Raw genomic sequence first — 22,125 nt, 5'->3', positions numbered from 1 at the left:
AGTTAATTTTCTAGAGAGAGAAGCTCCCTCTTCTCTCTAGAAGTAGGTTAGGGTTAGGTTAATCTCTCTTAGATCTAGGTTTAATTTCATGTTTTCATCTTGTTCTCTTTAGGATTCCTTGTTGTAGTGTCTTGATTTCCCTTTCTTCTCTTGTTAATTTCTCATTTTAGGTATGTTGATGTTATGAACACTCTTGTCAATTTCAACTTCCTTTAATGAAATTTGAGATATTTCATGTTAATTTTGCTTTCTTTAGTTGATTGTTTGTATTGGATAGTAGTAGATTTTATTAATTCTTGCAATTTACTATACTTTCCTTTCATGCCTTCCAAGTGTTTGACAAAATGTTTGGAAGGATGTTAGAGTAGATTTTTGTGTTCTTGCCTTGGGATGGTAACTTAGGAACCCTTGAGTTACTAATGTCCAAGTGATTGATAATTGCAAGGATCAATCCCATTAAGTCAGCTTCGAGAGCTCATATCTTGAGTAGAACTTCACCCAAGCTTGGTGAAGACGGTTGGAAATTCTGACAACCATTTGAGGAGCATGCATCCTTGGAGGTTCAAGGATGAATACAAGCATAAGCCACGATAACAAGGAGCGCCCAAGTATCCAACTTAAGGACTTATACTAAAAGTGCTAGGTGGGAGACACCCCACTATGGTAAACTCTTTCCACTCTCTTGTAGATATAAGGAATGAGTGATTTGAGTTGCCATTGTAGGTAGTCTTCTTCCTTGCATATATCTTGTTTTAATGCTTTGGTTATTAGTTTTCATGAATTGCACTTATGTCTTGAATTGCATTTTTCTTGAAATGCAAGTTTTCTTTGTCTGGTATTTGAAACTTTTCCACAAAATTAAAAGGTTTTTGTTAATTTTGAATTTTGGTTGGTTTTGAGTTATAGTTAATGTTAGGAGGATTTTAAGCTGTCTTTGGTGTTTCTGAAAAAAAAAGAAGGGGTAGGCACGCGTACGCGTACGCGTCGATGCATCAATGCAGGTCCCATACATCCTACCCGAGAGTTGTACAAACTTGGTGTGAGACTTGTGCTTCTAGCACAAGTTTCATTCCATGCGTACGCATACATCATGCGTATGCGTCTCTGTGTACTCTCTCCATCCACGCTCGTGCGTGCAAGAAGCATATGTGTCCATTCGCTCCTGTCCATCCACCCGCACGCGTGCACTACTTGTACGCGTGGATTCGAATTTGCTAATACCCAGTGACGCGCAAGCCCTAGCCATCGCGTCCTTTCACCCTATTCCTTCTAACATTCCATTTTCTCCTCCCTCTCTCTTCAAAGCTGCAAAACCTTCAAGCCATCACCGGCCACCTTTCCGGCGACAGTACCGCCGCCGACCGCCAACCTTCTTTCCTTTCTTTCTTCTTTCTTCTTTTCTTCTCCTTATCTCTTCCCTTTCCCTGACCGTTTCTTCTCTCTCTAACACCACCAGCATCGCCGCGGTCTCCACTACCGCCGGTGAGCCTCATTCCAACGTCACCAACTTCTTCCTTTCCTTTCTCAGCCGTTCCTTTCCCTTCTCCCAACCAGAGGAGAAGCTCTGCTTTTCTGCTCTGCGCTTCACTAAGCTCAGCGCTGCTCTGCGACCACTTCTCAGCACCTCAGTCTGACAGCCCTGTTTCGCCGCCCTCCCTAGGCGGCATTGCTTCCAATTTCTTTCTTTTCCCAGTTCTATTTCTACCTCTGCTTCCAGGTTACCCTGCATTTCTTTTCTTGTTCTACTGTTCTGTTTAGATAATTATGTTAGCCTAGTTTAATTTATGTTTGATTAGATTAGTTAGAATTGCATGTGGTTAGGCAGCTAGGATGTGGTTAGAGGATTTAGGCCTGATAATTGCTCTGTTTTTATTGTCTGAATTGGCTGATTTTAAAATTGCTTTGCTGTTTGATGATGATGTTGCTGTTCTGTTCTTACATGTGCTATGTTGTTAATTCTTAAACTATTTCTTGTTTAGTGCTATTACGCTGATTGATGCTGTGTAATATGGCTCAAAGATGCCTCATTCATATGAATTTATCTCTTGTTTTGCCTAATTCACAAATTTTGGATTCATATGTGAGACTTTGCTACTGTTTGTTATCTGGGAACGTCCAAATTACTACCGGAATGCTACCAAAATTTCTGAAAACTACTTTGTGTTAACTTGCAGCTTATGAATGGCTTTGGCATCTCTTGATTTGAACCCATTTTAGCCTATACCATGTTCAATTCATAAGCTAATTTGGTCAGCATTTCCATTTTCATTTTAGGTTCCTTTCATGTATATTGATGATTGACAGGATCAAGGAACTATTTGACGGATTGCTGTGTCAAATAGACCCTGGGTTAGATATGTCAATATGAACCTTGTTTTGGTTTCAATAGTACCAGTTTACATCAAATACTTTATGACTTCTTGGTTTAAGTTCAATTTTCACCTTACTAAACCAATGAAGCCTCTTTCAATGATTTTTCCATTTGATTTAAACTTGTTCTTTTTTGTTTAAGGTTCTTACGTTGTAACAAATTGGTGCTTTCCACTGGTGTCACTCTTTTATATTGAAATTGCTTTTACCATGTTTTGGTTACACTGAGTGCTAATCCGAAATTTTTCTCAACACCAATTGTTACAAACTCAGCGACCATAGGCATTGATGATGACTCGCTTTTCTATTCTATGCCTTTATGCAATTTATATTTCATCATCAATGACTTGCATCATCCTCATGAATGTGAGTGTGCTTGTTTCTGATACTTTTTGAATTTCTCTTGGTTAGGCCAATAACTGTCATACCACTAATCTTTGACCCAGTTTTCTGATTTCTAACTTGTTAACCGTCTGACTCTTCTTTTTAGTTTCCAATTAACCCTTTCACATTCTTTTGGGTATGACAATTATTGTTGCTTAACAAACAAGAACTTTGATAGTATTGCATGAATTCTTGGTTTATACCTCTGATTGATATCTGAATTATATTTTCTTACATTCCAAGAGTTCTCTTCCTTAACTCACTTCATGATTACGTTCAATCCTCTTGTCATCTGTTTTCTTTCTGTTGCATAATTTCTTGCTTTACACTCTTCTGCTTTGCTTAATTGTTTATATCCTGTGATTTCTGTTTTTTCAGGATGTCTAACAGAGGAAAAGCAAAGGTTACCTCTTGGAAAAGGAAGAAATCTCAATCTTCCGCTGATTCTATATTCTCCAGTTATGCCAAAATATTTTTTCTGACAAGGAGAAAGCGTATCAGTTACTGCCTCCGACCAAAGAAGGGAGGTTCCCTAATTTCTACTATGAGCTACGCTTCCCTCTCCTTTAGAAGCGGCATCTCAACTTGGAAAAGAAGTTGGATATTCCCGCTGACTTGAGGTGATCTGTTGAGAGTCAGATTGAGGAGGTAGGCTTATCTTTTGTGGATAGGGAGTTACCTCGGGTGAACGAGTCATGGGTTCATGAATTTTACTGTAATTTCTTTAGACCGACCCTTGACTCAGTTCACTTGAGAGGAGGACAGATTCTAATAACAGAGGTTGACATTGAGCAGACACTCCACTGTCAGCCCAAAGTCAGTGATAAATATGCTTTTTAGAGGGCGGAGGAGGAGATGTACTGCCTGATGTACGATTATGATGCCTTGAGGAGTGTGATAGCACAGCTGGACGCCCCTTAGGTGATGGATGCCAATAAAACAAAACCCAAGGGATGTTGTTTGACTATTTGACGCGGGAGGCTAGAACATGGCAGCAGATCCTTGCCCACTATGTCATGCCGACCATGCATTTTACTGAGATTCTGGTGGACATGCTCGTTCTGATTGGATGTGTTTTGGAGGGGAAAGAGCTGTACTTTCCCCGACTGATCAGGAAGTATATGTGGCGGGCTTATGTCCGAGGCACACTCCCATTCCCTACCTTGGTCACAGAGATGGCTCAGCGGGTTGGCATTCCATGGTTGCCAGATGATGAGTCGCCACCCCCAATCCACGGAAAGGAGAAGACTATTCCGTGGGAAACATGGGTGAGCGACGGACCACCTCCAGTCTCTTGCCGAGCTCGAGCACCACCAGCAGCAATACCACCACCGGCACCCCAGCCAACGCACCGACTAGTTCAGCGCCTCATCGGGCCTATGGAGCAGAGCGAGCGTCGCAACAAGCGCCGCTTTGATCTTGTGAGTCAAATGCTGGTACAACTGGGCGCTGTCATGCACCTTGATCTCAATACTACTTCCGACCATTTTGAGGTGGAGGAGGATCGGGAGGAGGAGGAGGATCAGCCAGCAGAGGCACTTACCTAAACCCAGGCTCCCACAGAGCCACAGCCAGAGCCAGAGCCAGCAGCACACATCGACCCGCCTACCCAGTCTCAACCATAGCATCGAGGACGATGCTTCACTCTAAGTGTGGGGAGGTTGCCATTGTCGACATCGGTGGGATTTTATACTTTGGGTGACCATTTTTCATACTCTTATTTCATTTAGCTTTATTCTGTTTTATTTTTTAGTATTCGCACATTTTACCTTATTGCATTTTTTGGGGATTATTGTATATACTAGCTATTTTGAATACTTTTGTTTTAGTTTGTTACATTTAGCACACTACAAAAAAAAAGGCATATGGCTACGGTAAAAAACCGTGACCATAGCTAGTAAAAAGGGTGACCATAGATCTATGGTCACGGTTTTGGACCTATGGTCACGGTTTTTTACCGTGGCCTATTCTCTCGTGGCCATAGGTCTATGGTCACGGTTTTTTGAGCTATAGTCACGGTTTTTATGGTCACGGTTTCAATTTTCAAAATCTGACACTTTAGGCCACGTTTTTTTACCGTGACCATAGGTTAATCTATGGTCACGGTAAAAAATCGTGACCATAGCCTTATCTATGGTCACGGTTTAGCCTCTATGGTCACCCCTCCTTAAAACCGTGACCATAGATAAGGCTATGGTCATGGTTTTCACGGTGGCCATAGCCTCTATGGTCACCCTTCATTAAAACCGTGACCATAGCCCTATCTATGGTCACGGTTTTAACCGTGGCCATAGACTCTATGGTCACCCCACCTAAAACCATGACCATAGCCCTATCTATGGTCACGGTTTTTACTGTGGCCATAGCCTCTATGGTCACCCCTCCTTAAAACCGTGACCATAGTCCTATCTATGGTCACGGTTTTTCACCGTGGCCATAGACTCTATGGTCACCCTCCTTAAAATCGTGACCATAGCCTAGGCCATAGCCTCTATGGTCACCCCTCCTTAAAACCGTGACCATAGTCCTATCTATGGTCACGGTTTTTCACCGTGGCCATAGACTCTATGGTCACCCTCCTTAAAACCGTGACCATAGCCTACTTTATTTTATGAGATTTATTTTTTTAAAGCATAATAATCACATCCCAAATTTATGATAATCACAAAATAAATCTAAAAATAGAAACTCAAAAAATCTAAATCATAAAATTTATATTATAAACTGAATATGTTTTTAGTCCAAACAACACAAATAAAAATACAGTGTAATTTATTCATTACATGTAAAATACATAACACATCAAATATATATATATATATATATATATATATATATATATATATATATATATATATATATATATGTGAGACCCATCTCATCTCATATTACTATGGAAAATGTTTTCTTCATATCATTGGTGGACGAAATTGTGATTCAACATCCTTAAGTTTGTATAGAATCTATCTTTTGAGCTTTAGTATGAATATACCCTTAGGACACTGTTTATTTTGAGATGAAGGCTTCTAAGGGGCAGCACCTGTGTGAGGTTTTCTTTATTGGAATTCACAACTCCGTTCAACTAACCAGCAAGTGTACTGGGTCGTCCAAGTAATACCTTACGTGAGTAAGGGTCGAATCCACAGAGATTGTTGGTATGAAGCAAGCTATGGTCACCTTGCAAATCTCAGTTAGGCAGATTAAATCTGTTTATGGTGAGTTCGAATATTAATAATAAAATAAATAATAAAAAGGGATAGAAATACTTATGTAGATTCATTGGTAGGAATTTCAGATAAGTGGAATGGAGATGCTGTAGAGCTCTCGGACGCCTGCTCTCCTATTCCTTCTACCCAATCCTTCTTACTCCTTTCCATGGCAAGCTTTGTATAGGGGTTCACTATCAGCTGTGGCTACTTTCATTCCTCTCGGGGAAATAACCTGTGCGGCTGTCACTCGCACAGCTAACCAGTCTGGAGGCATCACCCATGGTTGATAGCTACATCCCATCCTCGCAGTGAAAGCTAATGCACGCACTCTGTCACAGTACGGCCAATCACCGGTTGGTTCCCGCTCCTACTGGAATAGAATCCCTCTTTTGCGTTTGTCACTAACGCCCAGCAGGTTAAAGTTTGAAGCATGTCACAGTCATTCATGAACGGAATCCTACTCGGAATACCACTGACAAGGTGAGACTTTCCGGATTCCCAGGATCCTACTCGGAACACCACAGACAAGGTTGGACTTTCCGGATCCAGATAAATGCCGCCATCCATCTAGCTTATACCACGAAGATTCTGTTGGGGAATCTAAGAGATACACATTCAAGCTTCTTTGCATGTAGAACGGAAGTGGTTGTCAATCACGCGCGTTCATAAGTGAGAATAATAATGAGGGTTATTAACTCATCACACTCATCATGTTCTTGGGTACGAATGAATATCTTGGAATAAGAATAAAAGAGGAATTGGATAAAAGAAAATAGAACTTCATTAATCTTTGAGGTACAGCAGAGCTCCACACCCTTAATCTATGGTGTGCAGAAACTCCACCGTTAAAAATACATAAGCAAGAGGTCCAGGCATGGCCGAATGGCCAGCCCCCTAAACGTGATCACAGGATAGAAAATACAATCCAGGATGTCTAATACAATAGTAAGAGGTCCTATATATACTAGACTAGCTACTAGGGTTTACATGAGTAAGTAATTGATGCATAAATTGACTTCCGGGGCCCACTTGGTGTGTGTTTGGGCTGAGCTTGATCAATCCACGTGTAGAGGCATTTCTTGGCGTCAAACTTCAGGTTATGACGTGTTTTGGGCGTTTGACTCCGGATCATGACGTTTTTCTGGCGTGTTACTCCAGACAGCAGCATGTACTTGGCGTTTAACGCCAAGTTACGTCGTCATTCTTCGAATAAAGCATGGACTATTATATATTGCTGGAAAGCCCTGGATGTCTACTTTCCAACGCCGTTGAGAGCGCGCCATTTGGAGTTCTGTAGCTCCAGAAAATCCATTTCGAGTGCAGGGAGGTCAGAATCCAACAGCATTAGCAGTCCTTTTGTCAGCCTTTTTCAGAGTTTTGCTCAAATCCCTCAATTTCAGTCAGAATTTACCTGAAATCACAGAAAAACACACAAACTCATAGTAAAGTCCAGAAATGTGAATTTAACATAAAAACTAATGAAAACATCCCTAAAAGTAGCTCAAACTTACTAAAAACTATATAAAAACAATGCCAAAAAGCGTATAAATTATCCGCTCATCACAACACCAAACTTAAATTGTTGCTTGTCCCCAAGCAACTGAAAATCAAATAGGATAAAAAGAAGAGAATATACTATAAAGTCCAAAATATCAATGAATATTAATTTAATTATATGAGCGGGGCTTGTAGCTTTTTGCTTCTGAACAGCTTTGGCATCTCACTTTTTCCTTTGTAGTTTAGAGGTATTGGCGTCTCTGGGGGAATTTAGAATTTGGGATAGTGTTATTGACTTTCTTAGTGAAGCATGTTGATTCTTGAACACAGCTACTCATGAGTCTTGGTTGTGGCCCTAAGCATTTTGTCTTCCAGTATTACCACCAGATACACAAATGCCACAGACACATAACTGGGTGAACCTTTTCAGATTGTGACTTAGCTTTGCTAAAGTCCCCAATTAGTGGTGTCCAGAGCTCTTAAGCACACTCTTTGCTTTGGATCACGACTTTAACCACTCAGTCTCAAGCTTTTCACTTGGACCTTCATGACACAAGCACATGGTTAGGGACAGCTTTGATTTAGCCGCTTAGGCCCGGATTTAATTTCCTTGGGCCCTCCTATCCATTGATGCTCAAAGCCTTGGATCCTTGCTTTTAGAATTTTCGCCTCTTTTTTTTTTCACTGCTTTTTCTTGCTTCAAGAATCAATTTCATGATGTTTTTCAGATCATCAATAACATTTCTCTTTGTTCCTCATTCTTTCAAGAGCCAACAATTTAAACACTCATAAACAACAAGATCAAAAGACATATGCACTGTTCATTCATTCATTCAGAAAACAAAAATTATTGCCACCACATCAATGTAATTAAATTAAATTCACTAATAATTTCGAAAATTATGTACTTCTTGTTCTTTTGAATTAAAACATTTTTCTTTTAAGAGAGGTGAAGGACTAATGGGTTTTATTCATAGCTTTAAGGCATGGTTTACATACTAATGATCATGAGACACAAAAACATAGATAAACATAGCATTAAAAACCGAAAATAGAAAGAAATAAAGAACAAGGAATGAATCCACCTTAGTGGCGTCTTCTTCTTGAAGGACCAATGATGTTCTTCAACTCTTCTATGTCCCTTCCTTGCCTTTGTTGCTCCTCCCTCATTGCTCTTTGATCTTCTCTTATTTCTTGGAGAGTGAGGGCGTGTTCATGGTGTTCCACCCTTAATTGTTCAACATTATGGCTCAAATCTTCCAAGGAGGTGCTAAGTTGCTCCCAATAGTTGTTGGGAGGAAAGTGCATTCCATGAGGCATTTGTTGATGATGCACTTCCTCATGTTCTTCTTGGAGGCCGTGAGGAGCTTCCCTTGTTTGCTCCATCCTTTTCTTGGTGATGGGTTTGTCTTCTTCAATGGAGGCATCTCCATCTATGATAACTCCAGCTGAATAACATAGATGGCATATGAGGTGAGGGAATGCTAGCCGTGCCATGTATGAAGGCTTGTCAGCTATTTTGTAGAGTTCATTGGCTATGACTTCATGAACCTCTACTTCTTCACCAATCATGATGCTATGAACCATGATGGCCCGATCCACAGTAACTTCAGATCGGTTGCTTGTAGGGATGATGGATCTTTGAATGAACTCCAACCATCCTCTAGCTACAGGCTTGAGGTCCAGTCTTCTTAGTTGGACTGGCTTGCCTTTGGAGTCTACTCTCCATTGGGCACCTTCCACACAAATGTCCATTAGGACTTGGTCCAACCTTTGGTTAAAGTTGACCCTTCTTGTGTAGGGGTGTTCATCACCTTGCATCATAGGCAAATGAAACGCCAACCTCACATTTTCCGGACTGAAATCCAAGTATTTCCCCCTAACCATTGTGAGATAATTCTTTGGGCTTGGGTTCATACTTTGGTCATGGTTTCTAGTGATCCATGCATTGGCATAGAACTCTTGAACCATGAGAATTCCGAATTGTTGTATGGGGTTGGCTAAGACTTCCCAACCTCTTCTTTGAATAGGGTGGGAAATTGAATTTGAATTTTTATGGAGGTAGGTGGGGTGTATGGGGAAGGGGAGGTTGATGTGAATGGTGAATGGGGTAATTGGGAAGAGGAATTGAGGTGATAGGTGAAGGTTTTTGGGAAGTGTGACATTGAGAATGAGATTTGGATTAGGAGAGTGTGATTAGGATTAAAAGAGAAGGTAGGTGGGGATCCTGTGGGGTCCACAGATCCTGAGGTGGGGATCCTGTGGGGTCCACAGATCCTGAGGTGAAAAGAAATACCATTCCTTCACCCTATAGGCATGTAACATGCCTTCATGCAACATTCTGGCGTTCAAACGCCCATTGATGCTAGTTCTGGGCGTTAAACGCCCATGTTATGCATGTTTCTGGCGTTGAACGCCAGTTTCATGCTTGTTTCTGGCGTTCAGCGCCAGATTGTCCTCTGTGTGCGCAACCTGGCGTTTAACGCCAGGTTGTTGCTTGTTTTGGGCGTTCAGCGCCAGAAAGATGCTCTGTTCTGGCGTTGAATGCCAGCCAGGTGCTCCTTCTGGGCGCTGAACGCCAGCCCGTGCGTCCTCCAGGGTGAAAAATTTTTTTCTTCTGTTTTTGACTCTGTTTTTAATTTTTTTGATTTTTTTCGTGACTCCTCATGATCATGTACCTAATTCAACACAAAAGTAACACCAAAATAAAATAAAATAAAATTAGATAAATAAAATTGGGTTGCCTCCCAACAAGCGCTTCTTTAATGTCAATAGCTTGACAGTGGCTCTCATGGAGCCACAAGGTGATCAGGTCAACTTAAGTGTGGTATTCCCAACACCAAACTTAGAGTTTGGATATGGGGTTTGGACACCAAACTTAGAGTTTGGTTGTGGCCTCACAACACCAAACTTAGAGTTTGACTGTGTGGGCTCTTCTTGACTCTGAACTGAGAGAAGCTCTTCATGCTTGCTCTCTTTTGTCACAGAGGGATAGCCATGTGCTTGAAACACAAGATATTCTCCATTCAATTGAAGGACTAATTCACCTCTGTTGACATCTATCACAGCTCCTGCTGTGGCTAGGAAAGGTCTTCCTAGGATGATGCATTCATCATCTTCCTTCCTAGTGTCTAGGATTATGAAATCAGTAGGGGTGTAAAGGCCTTCAACCTTTACTAGCACGTCCTCTACTAACCCATAAGCTTGTCTCACTGACTTGTCTGCCAGTTGTAATGAGAACAAGGCAGGTTGTACCTCAATGATTCCCAGCTTCTCCATTACAGAGAGTGGCATAAGATTTATTCCTGATCCAAGATCACATAGAGCTCTTTCAAAGCTCATAGTGCCAATGGTGCAAGGTATTAAGAACTTGCCAGGATCTTGTTTCTTTTGAGGTAGAGTTCTCTGAATCCAAGTATCCAGTTCACTAATGAGCAAGGGAGGTTCACTTTCCCAAGTCTCATTACCAAATAACTTGGCATTCAGCTTCATGATAGCTCCTAAATATTGAGCAACTTGCTCTTCAGTCACATCTTCATTCTCTTCAGAGGATGAATATTCTTCAGAGCTCATGAATGGCAGGAGGAGATTTAAAGGAATCTCTATGGTCTCTAGATGAGCCTCAGATTCCTCAGGATCCTTAATAGGAAACTCCTTCTTGCTTGAAGGACGTCCCAGGAGGTCTTCCTCACTGGGATTTTCGTCCTCCTCCTCCTTGGTGCATTCGGCCACTTTGATTAAATCAATGGCCTTGCACTCTCCTTTTGGATTTTCTTCTGTATTACTTGGGAGAGTACTGGGAGGAGTGTCAATGACTTTCTTACTCAGCTGGCCCACTTGTGCCTCCAGATTTCTGATAGAGGATCTTGTTTCATTCATGAAACTAAAAGTGGCTTTTGACAGATCAGAGACTATATTGGCTAAATTAGAAGTGTTTTGTTCAGAATTCTCTGTCTGTTGCTGAGAAGATGATGGATATGGCTTACTATTGTTCAGCCTATTGCGTCCACCATTGTTAAAACCTTGTTAAGGTTTTTGTTGATCCTTCCAGGAGAAATTAGGATGATTTCTCCATGATGAGTTATAGGTGTTTCCATAAGGTTCACCTAAGTAATTAACCTCTGCCATGGCAGGGTTTTCAGGATCATAAGCTTCTTCAGAAGCTGCCTCTCTAGTACTATTGGATGCATGTTGCAATCCATTCAGATTTTGAGAGATCATGTTGACCTGTTGAGTCAACACTTTGTTCTGAGCCAATATGGCATTCAGAGCATCAATTTCAAGAACTCCTTTCTTCTGAGGTACCCCATTATTCACGGAATTCCTCTCAGAGGTGTACATAAACTGGTTGTTTGCAACCATGTCAATGAGTTCTTGAGCCTCTTCAGGCGTTTTCTTCAGGTGAATAGATCCACCTGCAGAATGGTCCAATGACATTTTCGAAAATTCAGAGAGACCATAATAGAATATATCTAATATGGTCCATTCTGAAAACATGTCAGATGGACATCTCTTGGTCAGCTGCTTGTATCTTTCCCAAGCTTCATAGAGGGATTCACCATCTTTTTGTTTGAAGGTTTGAACATCCACTCTCAGCTTGCTCAGCTTTTGAGGAGGAAAGAACTTATCTAAGAATGCAGTGACAAGCTTATCCCATGAGTCCAGGCTATCTTTGGGTTGTGAATCCAACCATACTCTAGCTCTGTCTCTTACAGCAAAAGGGAAAAGCAAGAGTCTGTAGACTTCAGGATTAACTCCATTTGTCTTTACAGTGTCACAGATCTGCAAGAACTCAGTTAAAAACTGGTAAGGATCTTCATATGGAAGTCCATAAAACTTGCAGTTTTGTTGCATTAAAGCAACTAGTTGAGGCTTAAGCTCAAAGTTATTGGCTCCAATGGCAGGAATGGAGATGCTTCTTCCATCAAACTTGGACATTGGCTTTGTAAAGTCTCCAAGCATTCTCCTTGCATTATTATTATTATTTTCGGCCATCACCTCTTGTGCTAATGTTTCTGAAAGGTTGTTTCTGGATTGTTGTAATTTAGTTTCTCTTAATTTTCTCTTCAGAGTCCTTTCAGGTTCTGGATCAATTTCAACAAGAGTGCCTTTATCCTTGTTCCTGCTCATATGAAAGAGAAGAGAACAAGAAAAGAAGAGGAATCCTCTATGTCACAGTATAGAGATTCCCTTATGTTAGTAGAAAAAGAAAGGTGGTAGAGGAGTGAAGAATGGATTCGGATTTTAGAAGAAGAGAGGTGAAGAGAAGTGTTAGTAATTAATTAAATAGAAGAGGAGAAGAGAAGGAAGAATTCGAAAATAATTTTTTAAAAAAAAGGTTAGTGTTTTCGAAAATTATAATTAAAATTTAAACATGAAACAATTAATTAATTAAAAAGAATTTTTTTTTTTTTTGAAAAAGGAGGGAGATATTTTCGAAAATAGAAGAGAGAAAGGTAGTTAGGTGGTTTTGAAAAAGATAAGAAACAAACAAAAAGTTAGTTAGTTGATTGAAAAAGATTTGAAATCAAAATTTAAAAAGATAAGAAGATAAGAAGTTAGATAAGATATTTTGAAATCAAATTTTGAAAAATAAAATTTTTTTTGAAAAAGAAAAAATAAAAGATAAAAAGATTTAATTCAAAAATTTTAAAATTATTTACTTCACTAACAAGAAACTACAAGATAAGATTCTAGAACTTAAAGATTGAACCTTTCTTAACAAGAAAGTAACAAACTTCAAATTTTTTGAACCAATCACATTAATTATTAGTAAATTTCGAAAATCACATATAAAGATAAGAAGAAGATTTTGAAAATAATTTGAAAAAGACTTTTGAAATTTTCGAAAAACAATAAAAAATGAAAAAGATATGATTTTTTTGAAAAAGATTTTGAAAAGATAAGATTTTTTTAAAATTGAAATTTTGATTTGACTTGTAAGAAACAACTAATTTTGAAAACTTTTGACCAAGTCAACCCAAAATTTCGCAATTTTGGAGGAAAATAAGGAAAAGATATTTTTGATTTTTGAATTTTTAATGAAAAACACAAAAATGACCCAAAACATGAAAATCTTGGATCAAAACACAAGATGCATGCAAGAATGCTATGAATGTCAGGATGAACACCAAGAACACTTTGAAGATCATGATGAACATCAAGAACATTATTTTGAAAAATTTTTTGATGCAAAGAAAACATGCAAGACACCAAACTTAGAAATTTTTAATGCATGGAAAATATGAATGCAAGAATGCACATGAAAAACAAGAAAAGACATAAAACAAGAAATCATCAAGATCAAACAAGAGGACTTATCAAGAACAACTTGAAGATCATGAAGAACACTATGAATGCAAGGATTTTCGAAAAAAATGCAAGAAAAATTTTAAACGCATGCAATTGACACCAAACTTAAAAATTAACTCAAGACTCAAACAAGAAACATAAAATATTTTTGATTTTTATGATTTTCTAATTTTTTTTGTATTTTTATTAATTATTTTCGAAAATAAAGTTTTGAAAAACGAAGAATAAAAGAAAAATTTTTGAAAAAGATTTTTGAAAAGAAAAGTACCTAATCTGAGCAACAAGATGAACCGTCAGTTGTCCATACTCGAACAATCCCCGGCAACGGCGCCAAAAACTTGGTGGACGAAATTGTGATTCAACATCCTTAAGTTTGTATGGAATCTATCTTTTGAGCTTTAGTATGAATATACCCTTAGGACACTGTTTATTTTGAGATGAAGGCTTCTAAGGGGCAGCACCTGTGTGAGGTTTTCTTTATTGGAATTCACAACTCCGTTCAACTAACCAGCAAGTGTACTGGGTCGTCCAAGTAATACCTTACGTGAGTAAGGGTCGAATCCACAGAGATTGTTGGTATGAAGCAAGCTATGGTCACCTTGCAAATCTCAGTTAGGCAGATTAAATCTGTTTATGGTGAGTTCGAATATTAATAATAAAATAAATAATAAAAAGGGATAGAAATACTTATGTAGATTCATTGGTAGGAATTTCAGATAAGTGGAATGGAGATGCTGTAGAGCTCTCGGACACCTGCTCTCCTATTCCTTCTACCCAATCCTTCTTACTCCTTTCCATGGCAAGCTTTGTATAGGGGTTCACTATCAGCTGTGGCTACTTTCATTCCTCTCGGGGAAATAACCTGTGCGGCTGTCACTCGCACAGCTAACCAGTCTGGAGGCATCACCCATGGTTGATAGCTACATCCCATCCTCGCAGTGAAAGCTAATGCACGCACTCTGTCACAGTACGGCCAATCACCGGTTGGTTCCCGCTCCTACTGGAATAGAATCCCTCTTTGCGTTTGTCACTAACGCCCAGCAGGTTAAAGTTTGAAGCACGTCACAGTCATTCATGAACGGAATCCTACTCGGAATACCACAGACAAGGTGAGACTTTCCGGATTCCCAGGATCCTACTCGGAACACCACAGACAAGGTTGGACTTTCCGGATCCAGATAAATGCCGCCATCCATCTAGCTTATACCACGAAGATTCTGTTGGGGAATCTAAGAGATACACATTCAAGCTTCTTTGCATGTAGAACGGAAGTGGTTGTCAATCACGCGCGTTCATAAGTGAGAATAATAATGAGGGTTATTAACTCATCACACTCATCATGTTCTTGGGTACGAATGAATATCTTGGAATAAGAATAAAAGAGGAATTGGATAAAAGAAAATAGAACTTCATTAATCTTTGAGGTACAGCAGAGCTCCACACCCTTAATCTATGGTGTGCAGAAACTCCACCGTTAAAAATATATAAGCAAGAGGTCCAGGCATGGCCGAATGGCCAGCCCCCTAAACGTGATCACAGGATAGAAAATACAATCCAAGATGTCTAATACAATAGTAAGAGGTCCTATATATACTAGACTAGCTACTAGGGTTTACATGAGTAAGTAATTGATGCATAAATTCACTTCCGGGGCCCACTTGGTGTGTGTTTGGGCTGAGCTTGATCAATCCACGTGTAGAGGCATTTCTTGGCGTCAAACTTCAGGTTATGACGTGTTTTGGGCGTTTGACTCCGGATCATGACGTTTTTCTGGCGTGTTACTCCAGACAGCAGCATGTACTTGGCGTTTAACGCCAAGTTACGTCGTCATTCTTCGAATAAAGCATGGACTATTATATATTGCTGGAAAGCCCTGGATGTCTACTTTCCAACGCCGTTGAGAGCGCGCCATTTGAGGTTCTGTAGCTCCAGAAAATCCATTTCGAGTGCAGGGAGGTCAGAATCCAACAGCATTAGCAGTCCTTTTGTCAGCCTTTTTCAGAGTTTTGCTCAAATCCCTCAATTTCAGTCAGAATTTACCTGAAATCACAGAAAAACACACAAACTCATAGTAAAGTCCAGAAATGTGAATTTAACATAAAAACTAATGAAAATATCCCTAAAAGTAGCTCAAACTTACTAAAAACTATATAAAAACAATGCCAAAAAGCGTATAAATTATCCGCTCATCAATCATCCCCATTGTGTTCAGCACTTTGTTTAGCACATCGCTCAGCTAGCCTCAAAACTAAATTTGGCATCCCCACTGTGTTCAGTATATCCAATGCTTTCCTATGAGTACTCTGCAGAATCATTTAGTGTTAGCATTGCTAGAAACAAAATCTGAAGCAACATTTTAAATTTAGCTTTTCACCAAAGAAGGGATAGAAGTTACACTTGTTCAGAACCAACTTATTAGTCACAAATGAAATTTTGAAGAAAATGAACTATTTCTTCAAAGAGTGCTATGTAAACAACAGTTTTGACAACTATATATAACTATACAAAAAGTAAATGAGATGTCTATTTGAAACTTGTTATGCCGTTCCATTAAACATCTTTCAAAAACTAGTTGTTTTCGTGAAAGTTCAAAAAATATACTAATACATATAATCTAACATTCATAACAGATAATAAAAAAAGGAGATTATAGCTAAATATAAACAATAGTTTTAATCTAAGTGTTTGTTGATCCTATCTTTCATATCTTTCTAGCCATGGATCAGGTATATCATCATCGTATTAAATGTATGAAAGGAAGGCAAGGGAAGAATGAAAATACCTTCAAGCGTTCCCTTTGCCCATGTATTGATGAAAAGGTGGTTTCCCCAAGTGCAGTAGAATTCTGCAGCTCAAGCTTTGAGTTTCGAACCGATTGCATAGCTTGTGCCGCTTCGTCAAAGATCCTCAAAACATGGCTGGAATCCCCATTCTGCCACATCAAATAATTGATAAAAGGTTAGAAAAAATTATAACTTACAAGTCTATACAAAAATTTAACAATCAAAGATGATAATTTTAAAAAGAAAGCTCAGCTCAAAGGTTCAAGTGTTTCTAGTAACATTTGAGTGAAAACCATTTATCAGAAAAAGCATTTCAGCAAGTTATTGCCCTATAAATAAGTGTTTAATTTCAGATGATAATGCATTGTGCAACATCATAGTGGATTACTGTACCATATAAAAAGAGAGGGCATTCAATTGTCTTATCCTGTTCAGTATGATAACCCTTGTAAACGACTTTTGCTCTACCAAAACCTGTCAAATTAAAATGAAGTATCACGAGACAAACTAACATTTTGCAAGGCAGTTTTCCTAGGATAATTAATATGAGTAGCTATAAGGCACTTGTCTCTAACATGCACTCTCTAATCATCATTATATTTAATTTTATTCATTCAAAACTTAAGGCTATATGGCCACTTTGATTTGCACAAATTTCCATCACGTATGCTCATAGGAACTTGATTTTAGGCAAGCTTCAACTCAATGCAAACTAATATTATACAACCTGGTAATATGCTTTAAGTTGTAAATTTAATTTAATTTCTTTCTAATTTAATTTAACTCACCTATATCAAAATTCTCTCTGCTTCTGCAGCTGCTTTTGGGTTAAGTGGTAGGCCTAGTACTGGAGCTAGCACACTATGTAGAACAAATGGACCTAGAAGAAGAAGAGCAGTAAATCAAAAAGTGAGGAAGCTGGAAAACTTTTGCATCAAATTGTGTAATTGTGTACCAACGATTTAAATTGAAGGCAATAATTTCAACAAAATCAATAATAAAATAGCTAAATGATAACAAAATCAATAACTCTTGTCTTATTGTCAAAATTGGACCACCAAATTTTTCAAACTCAGAACTTAAATCCAAAACCACTGTTAAGTGACTAAAGTATTCAGTACTTTGACGAATCTGATATTAATTGTAGAACTCCATTTTATTGTAGGATCTAAGATGTGATAAGTATGCAATGAACAAGAAGCAAAATAGTAAAAAGTTAGCAACCTGCCTTGAAGACTACAGAGGTTGGCAATGTCAGTGAGGTGAGTCAAGGAGGAAATGGCGGAAGGAAGTTCTTCCAGAGAGACCCTTTCCTTGAAGACGCAGCGACGGCGAGCTCGAGAAATGACAGGTATGAACGGCGGCGCCCAAGAATTCCGGCGGCGACGACAACCCCCTTTCTCTCGCTCAATCGTGTTCTGTCTCATCACTCCTCTTCCTCTCGCGTACAGTGGCAGTAGCATCGACCAAGGTTTGGTGGTGGAGACACCCAAAACGGCGGTGAAACGCGGCGGCTATGAAAGCTCGGCGACGGTGGTAGGGCGCGGCGTAGGCGGCGGGACAGCTGCATCGCGACCTCTGTCTCCCTCTCGTACGTCGTCCTCTCTTCGCGTCAGGTTCTCTCTCGACTCCTCCACTGCGAGCCTCTCCCTTCTTGTGCAACGATGGCAACGGCGACGGCGGCGAGGTCTCAACCGGTGCCATTCCTTCCTCCTCCCTCTCTTCTTTTCTCCCTCATCCCCTTCAAGCTTCCCCTGTTTCTCATTTCTTCCCGCTTTCTTTTCTTCTGTATATGTGTATTCGTAGGTTTAGGGCACAAATGGGGAAATTTGGGGATATTAAGGTTTTTATTTGAAATTTTAGGATTAGAGAAAAATATATACAAGTAATATAACAATTTTATAAAATATTTGAGATAAAATAATAATTCAGAAATTAAATATAATATTATAGAGATTGTTTTTAAAATACACAAGATTTTATTTATCAAGATATTATTGAGTTTAAATAATTATTTTTAATTTAAATTATAAAGTAAACATACTAATTACATTTTATAAAATATGGTTAAATTCAAAATATCAATTACCTAAATTAAATTATATGACCTTTCATTATTTTTCTATTTAATTATTCTTAATAAATTAATCTCTAACTCTAAAAACTCAATTTAATAAATGAACCATAATTTATTTATAATAGAAATTTCTTAAATTTAACTATATAACACTTCCATTATTAAGTTATTAAATTATTTTTTATGTTATTAAGTTTTAAATCTTTTTAAATTTAAAATTAATAGTATTCAACTTAATTTTTTATTTATAAAATTAAATTTAAAATTTTAATATTTAAAATAAATCATATAAATTATTATTAGTTTTTAATTATTAAAATCTTTAAAAGATAAAATATTTAAAATTATAAAAAATACATAAAAATCTTAATTAATTTAAACTCAAATGATTAAAACTGTGACCATAGACCACTTTAGGTCACTCTCCAAAATCGTGACCACAGACACTTTTTTGTCACTGTAAAAAATCGTGACCATAGACCCCTTTAGGTCACCCTCAAAACCGTGATCATAGACCCTTTTAGGTCACCCTTCCAAAAAATCGTGACCATAGACCCTTTTTGGTCACTGTAAAAAACTGTGACTATAGACACCTTTAGGTCACCCCCCAAAACTGTGACCATAAACCCTTTTAGGCCACCTCCCAAAACCGTGACCATAGACCCCTTTAGGTCACCTCCCAAAACCGTGACCATAGACCCTTTTAGGTCACCTTTTTTTAAAAAACCGTGACCGTAGCCCCTTTTTGGTCACTGTAAAAAACCGTGACCATAGACCCCTTTAGGTCACCCCTAAAACCGTGACCATAGACCCTTTTAGGCCACCCCCCAAAACCGTGACCATAGACCCCTTTAGGCCACCCCCTAAAACCGTGACCATAGACACTTTTAGGCCGCCCCCAAAACCGTGACCATAGACTCCTTTTGGTCACCCCCCAAAACCGTGACCATAGACCCTTTTAGATCACCCTTTTTTGAAAAAACGTGACCATAGCCCCTTTTTGGTCACTGTAAAAAACCGTGACCATAGACCCCTTTAGGTCACTCCCAAAACCGTGACCATAGACCCTTTTAGGCCACCCCAAAAAACCGTGACCATAGACCCCTTTAGGCCACCCCTCAAAACCGTGACTATAGACCCTTTTTGGTCACTGTAAAAAATCGTGACCATAGATCCCTTTAAGTCACCCCTCAAAACCGTGACCATAGACCCTTTTAGGCCACCCTTTTTTAAAAAACCGTGACCATAGGTACTCTATGGTCACCCTTTCCAAAAAAACCGTGACCATAGCTTTTTTTTTGGTCACCCTAAAAAACCGTGACCATAGAGGGTCTATGGTCACGGTTTTTTACCGTGACCAAAAAAACCGTAGCCATAGACCCAAAATGTTGTAGTGGCATCTTTTGTTTGTATATATATTTTCAAATCCCTAGTTTGATTTGTATTTTTAGTTATTTGAGTTTATTGGTTGTGATTGGAAAATATGGATTATTGAGCTTAGTTCACCCTTTTTGCATATGAGAATTTGGTTTGATTGAAAAAGAGAGATAAACTAAGATTTTTTTTTATTTTCTCAATCACAACATTGCATTTAGGATACATATAATAAGCTCAGTCGAAACAATGAAACTCTCCAAGGAATTTATCTATAGGACACCACCCCCAATTGATTGAAAATTTTTGTGTTGAACTTGCTTGAATCATATATATATTGTGGATCATGTTTTGAGCTAAGAACACAAGCATGTGAGATTTGAGCCTAATGGTGTAAGCACTTATTTTCATTCTTGTGTGTGATTATTCTCTTCCTATGATTGTGATTTTTGATTTGTTTAATTCTTTATGTCCATTATTCCATGTATACATGCACTTATATGATTGAGGCCATTGTTTCATAAAGCTCACTTACCAAAATAGTCTACCTTTTTTCCTTCCATTGTTAACCAATTGTGAGCCTATGCTTAACCCAATTGTTCTTTATTTTAGCACATTATAAGCCTAAAGCGAAAAATAATAATTGTCCCTTGTTTGGATCTTTGATTAGCTCAGGCTAGTGAGAGTGTTTATTATTCAAGTTTGGGGAAGGTTGGGAACATTGGGTTGGGATAAAAGGGTGTCTTATATTTCTATATTTGGGAATTGGGTGCATACTCATGCATTGAATATCTAGACCTTATGCATTGGTGTTCTTGTATATAGTTTAGTTTGAAAAAAAAAGAAAAAGAAAAAGAAAAAAGAAAAGAAAAGCAATAAAAAGGGGACAAAATGCCCCAAAGTAAAGTTCAATAATGATTAATGTATATGTGTTATGAAGTGAAAAGAAAATGCATGAGTGTGTGAGGATTATGGGTAGTTAGGTTTGTTTAGAATTTTATAGGTTGTTATATAGGTTAGGTGGGAAGCTTAGGTTAATCAAAGATTCAAACTCTAGTCCACATAACCATATATACAACCCTACCTTGACCCTAGCCCCATTACAACCTTATGGAAAGAGCTCATGATAATTGTATACATGCATGAAATAATTGTTGATTGTTAGATGAAAAATAAATCTTGGAAAGCATGATTAGGAGAGAATTGAGTGAATCAACCCCAAACACTTGAGTGACTAAAGCGGATACACATCCGCCGTCATCCAGTGAGGGTTCGATTGCTCAATTACATGTTTTCACCATGATCATCCCTTTTCTTGAAAGTTTGCAAATCTTTTTGATAATTCAACACAATTGTGGGTTTGATTTGATTTCTATTGCTTTGGCCCTTATCCTTATATATGTTTTCTTGGAAGTTGATTTGTTTTGACTAAGCATTTGCATTTATATAGATAGTTGCATTTAGATAGGTTGCATATAGTTTATTTTCATTGAATAATTGTCATACCCCTTGTTTCCTTCTTAATTTAGCATGAGGACATCATATTATTTAAGTGTGGGGAGTTTGATAAATCCCATTTTTAGGGTTTATCTTGCATTGAATTTAGAGGGTTTTTATCAACTTTTCTCACATTTATTCAATGAATCAGCATAATTTTATAGATTCTCCTTTATTTATGCTTAAGTGTGAAAACATGCTTTTTAGGCCTTTAATTTGCTAGTTTTAATTCACCTTTGATTCCACTAGATACCTTGATGTGTTTGTTAGTGAAATCAGGTTGAAAAGGGCTAGAAATAGATCAAAGGAGTGAAGAAAAAAGCATGAAAAGTGGAGAACTCATGGAAATGCAAGGATTTGGAGAGCACTCATCGACGCGCAGGCGCAACATACGCGCACGCGTGGATGATGAAGTTGCATGGCGACGCGTACACGTGCACTACGCGTACGCGTGGATAGCAAAATGCCAATTGATCACGCGTACGCGTCGATGCTCGCACATGACTTCATTAAAGTGAAAATGCTGGGGGCAATTTTTGAGCTTTCCAGACCCAATTCCAATGGATTCCAGACATTATTTCATGCAGAATTGAAGATTGGACAAGGGGGGAGCACTTAGTGT

The sequence above is a fragment of the Arachis stenosperma genome, chromosome 6, assembly GCF_014773155.1.
Source record: "Arachis stenosperma cultivar V10309 chromosome 6, arast.V10309.gnm1.PFL2, whole genome shotgun sequence".
NCBI classification, from domain to species: domain Eukaryota; kingdom Viridiplantae; phylum Streptophyta; class Magnoliopsida; order Fabales; family Fabaceae; genus Arachis; species Arachis stenosperma.
Note: the sequence above shows the minus strand (reverse complement) of the source record.